This window comes from Bubalus bubalis, chromosome 8, assembly GCF_019923935.1.
Source record: "Bubalus bubalis isolate 160015118507 breed Murrah chromosome 8, NDDB_SH_1, whole genome shotgun sequence".
NCBI lineage: Eukaryota > Metazoa > Chordata > Mammalia > Artiodactyla > Bovidae > Bubalus > Bubalus bubalis.
In genome coordinates this window covers 55292412-55297479 of record NC_059164.1, presented here as the reverse complement: position 1 = coordinate 55297479, position 5068 = coordinate 55292412, and positions in this window count along the sequence as shown.

Below are 5068 nucleotides of genomic sequence, written 5' to 3'. Positions count from 1 at the left end.
TTCACTATTTTCAAAGGTTATACTCCATTTATAGTTATTATACTGGCTCTATTTTCTGTGTTTACAATACATCCTTATAATTTATCTATTTTATACATAGTAGTTTATATATTAATACAAACTTAGTCCCCTACTCTTATATTGCCCCTCTCCACTTCCTTCTCCCCATTGGTAACCACTAGTTTGCTGTCTGTGAGTCTGCTTCTTTTTTGTTGTAGTAAAAAATGTGAGGATTTTATTTCTAAAATTGATTCAGAGGTTTATTGTTTAAGTGATTATAACCAGAAATTTAATATCTCTTAAGTATGCCAGAGGTATTATTCCAGAAAACACTGTATTTGGGGGAGTGCCAAGGCTTTAAGAAACACAATCAAAATCAGAACTTGAACTGGGTTGGAGAAGGGCCATGGCAAATAGACCCAGCAGAAGGTGGGAGATGATGAGGAAGTTTCTTCAAAGGATGATGGAAGGTAATCCGTGAAGGCAGCTGGACCATCGGGAAATCTCATGAGAGTACATGGTCAGAGGTCAAGTCAGAAAGCTAAAAAAAGGCCCATTGCTGGCTTATTGGTGGGGTTTTGGCCTTTGGGGTCAGAACACACACAAAAAAATCACTGATGAAAAAGAATCTGGAAAGACCCCTGTACTGGGACTTGGGTACAAAGATGCTGCTACTGGAGTTGGAGATCAGGCTGGAACATGGTACCAGGACCATTTTTAGGATGTCCAGACCTAAGGTACAGTGGCGGTCATTTGGTTCTTAAATTCTACTTATTAAGGACTATTGGGAGAGCCTGGAGTGGGGCTGAGTCTTCAGGTTCCAGGTACATTGTCATAATTACAACTTCTGTGGAGTGTGGGACTGCCAGTTGCAAATGAAATTTTACTAATCTGGTATAACTGCAGTCGTGATAAATCGTTGAAGGATAAAGGTCCAGTTTGTGAAAAATTAGTAATGGCAAATTTCACAAGGCATTTTTGAAAGGCTTCCTAGATTTCAATTATTATAGGACTGGAAGTCCTTAAGGTATCTGTTAATAAATGATAGATAATAATAAGTAAATGGATAATAATAGATAATAACAAGTGGGTAAGGTGCATGGTTGTATAATTAGCAGAGATTCCCTAAAACTGTGCATGAGTCAATTGCATTTGAAACACCTGCTGATGCTTTAAGAAACTCCCAGGCCTGCAGACAGCCTAAGGAATCAGTATCTGAGAGAAAGCCTAGAAATCTGAATTTTCTCCAAAGTGCCCAGGGAACTAAAGACAACTCTCCTTAGAGCCCTGTCAAGTTTATTACTCATAACATTTCATCTGCTCCAAACAATTTGGAAGTTTGAAGACTATTCTCACAAATAGTTTAGGCATTCCTTTCCCAATAGTATCCTATAAAAACATAAATACATCTTATTATATCACGATGTGTATATCCCGGTATATCATCTTTAGCTCAGTGCTTCCCAGAATTATCATGAATTCCAATTTAGTAAGTCTAAATTAGGGAACTCTTAATTCCAGGAAATCATCCCCTTAAAATCCTCCTATTCCTCTGCAGTTGCACTATCCACCCCCGGGGTACATCTTTCCATGGCAACAATGTCCTTGAACAATCCCAACTGTGTCTTTTTTGATGTGTACTTTATTCTTCACTATCTTTCTGGTCATGTGGAAGTAGTTTTGGTCTGGTGTTGATGGGAAGTGAGGAGAAGCCTTAATCCACTTTATCAGAAGGCAAGGATTTTACATGCAGTCAGATTATTTTTCCAGCTACAGGTGAAGACATAGGTACTTGACTTTGCCGTCCGAGTACATTTCCTACCCCTAGCCCTCTGAGCAAGTCTCTCTGTCCAGCTGACAGCTAAAAATGTTTTCTAAGTCTGTTCACAACCCCTGGTGATCCCAGACTCCTGCATGGGGAGTCAGAAGACTGAAGTCTTGGTTTTGCCTCCAGGACTAGCCAACTGCATGGTTTTATACAAATAGCATCATTTCTCTGGGCTTTATTTTCTTCTAGTGGTAGGATCAAGGGTTTGAATCATGATTTCATTTTCTATTTGTGTAATCTAGGGCAAATTATTGAATACCTAGGGCCTCAATCTCCTCACTTATAAAGCAGAGATAATAAAAGAGCCCACCTTAGAGTAGTTGTGGCAGTTTGCTCAGATGGTGCCTGAAAGTGAAAAGTGCAAGTGTTATTCGCTCAGTCTTGTCTGACTGTTTGCAACCCCATGGACTGTAGCCCACCAGGTTCCTCTGTCCTCCACTTTCTCCTGGAGTTTGCTCAAACTCATGTCCACTGAGTCAGTGATGCTTATCTAACCATCTCCTCCTCCACACACATACACACACACACACACATTCTTTTTCAGATTCTTTTCCCTTATAGTTATTACAAAATATTAACTGTAGCTCCCTGTGCTATACAGCACATCCTTGTTGGTTATCTATATGTAGTAGTGTGTATATGTTAATCCAGGCTTCTCAGGTGACACAATGGTAAAGAATCCACCTACCAATGCAGGAGATACTGGAGGTATGAGTTTGATCCTTGGTCAGGAGGAGCCCTTGGAGAAGGAAATGACAACCCATTCCAGTATTTTTGCCGGGAAAAATCCATGGACAGATGAGTCTGGCAGGCTACAGTCCATGGGTTTGAAAAGAGTCAGACACGACTGAGCATGCACGCACACATATTAACCCCACCTACTAATTCTTCCCTCACCCCACCTCCTACATTTCCCTTTTAGCAACCATAAGTTTTATATGTCTACAAGTCTCTTTCTGTTTTATAAATAAGTTCACTTTTATCATTTTTCTAGATTCCACATATAAGCCATATCATATGATATTTGTCTTCATCCATGTTGTTGTAAATGGCATTATTTTGTTCTTTTTAATGGCTGAGTAATATTTCATTGGGCTTCCCAGGTGGCTCAGTGGTAATGAATGTACCTGAAATGCAGGAGACATAGGTTTGATCCCAGGAAGATCCCCTGGAGAAGGAAATGGCAACAAACTCCTGTATTCTTGTCTGGGAAATCCCATGGACAGAGGAGCCTGGTAGGCTACAGTCCATGGGGTCACAAAGGAGTTGGACATGATTTAAAGACTAAACAATATTTCACTGTATATATATACCACATCTTCTTTATCCATTTATCTGTTGATGGACACTTAGGTTGCTTTCACATCTTGACTATTATAAATAGTGCAGCAGTGAACATTGGTGTACATGTATCTTCAAATATTGGTTTTCTCTGGATATATGCTCAGGATTCACTTACTAGTTTTTAAGTGAAATCAGGACTTTTTAAAACAAAATGTTTTTAGGAAGTTCCCCTGTGATCTTGTTGCAGACAACAATTTGAGACCCACTAGCTGAAGAGGTGAGGAAGAAGTGAGATAGTGGGCCAGAAACAACCAGAGAGACTGGGCGATGGCAGGGCCTTTGAGCACCAAGGCAGGACTGACTGAGCGCCATGCCCACTCTGTAGTTTTAATCCCTTCTTTTTCAGGTGGGAATTTTCCATCTTTGGTGAGATCTAGCCTGAAAACAACAATCAGAGAAAGTAATCATGTGGGAATTTCCACTTGATTCCCATAAAATGTAAACTGAGAATGGCTAAAAAAAAAAAAAATTAGGACAGGTATGGCTCTTAATATTGATACCTAGTAACAGCTCAATATCCCAAGCACCAGGGCTGGTCTTCGCCCTCTTTCTGGTGTGGGTTGTCCACCACAGGTGGGAAATGCAAACTTTGATTGATGTGTGAATCCTTTAGGTTGCTTCTCACACCTGATCTGCAATCATTGTGACACGTTGACTTGGTTCATGTGGTTCAACTTCATAGGAATATTCCACATTTCCTTGAGCTCATACTGATGCTAAAGAAAAGGTTATGTTGTATTGTGAGAAAGCCAGCCAGACTGCGTGGTCTTCTGAGATGGTTCTTTGTTTCTGTGCTGTAATGATTGTGGTCACTGGTTGTGATATGGTGAGTGTGTGATTAATAAAACATGCAAAGCCTAATGATCTCTGGCTGTCTAAGCTAAGAGAAGAGAATCATAGAACTGAGAAATTCACAACTCTCATTCTTGGTAACATGCTATAAAGCACCATCAGATCAGATCAGATCAGTTGCTCAGTCGTGTCCGACTCTTTGCGACTCCATGAATCGCAGCACACCAGGCCTCCCTGTCCATCACCAACTCCCGGAGTTCACCCAGACTCATGTCCATCGAGTCGGTGATGCCATCCAGCCATCTCATCCTCTGTCGTCCCCTTCTCCTCCTGCCCCCAATCCCTCCCAGCATCAGAGTCTTTTCCAATGAGTCAACTCTTTGCATGAGGTGGCCAAAGTACTGGAGTTTCAGCTTTAGCATCATTCTTTCCAAAGAAATCCCAGGGCTGATTTCCTTCAGAATGGAGTGGTTGGATCTCCTTGCAGTCCAAGGGACTCTCAAGAGTCTTCTCCAACACCACAGTTCAAAAGCATCAATTCTTCAGCGCTCAGCCTTCTTCACAGTCCAACTCTCAGAATTTGTTATTTGTGTCTCCTGTCCCCAGTGGCCACAATCGACAGTTTAGAAAACTGTGGAAAGATTATCCACAAAACCCTGAAGATAAAAAGTCCAAAGGCATAGCCTACGAAAGGTGAATAAGACTTCTACTCACATACTGATTGCTTTCTGACCAAATTCTATGTAACACAGAGCTCCAATTTAATTAAAAAAAGATAGTCTCATAGTGCGGGTCCATTTTTGGCAGTATTATGGGTAAGATATTCTGAAAAGCTGCCCTGCTGAAATGCATATAGATCCTGAACAACGAATATATAATTTAAAAATGACTGAGTTTGCAGGGAAGTAAATTCTGAAGAGCAAAAGAAAAAACTGTGAGCTGAAATCAAGGCTGTAAGTAAATAAAAGCCAGCCCGTCCTGGAGCAAAGTGTGTGGGCTCAGTAGCTGCCGCTCGTGGGCTCCAGAGCACATGGGCTTCAGTGGTTGTGGCACTTGGGCTTGGTTGCTCCTTGGCATGTGGGATCTTCCTGGTCTTCGGATGTA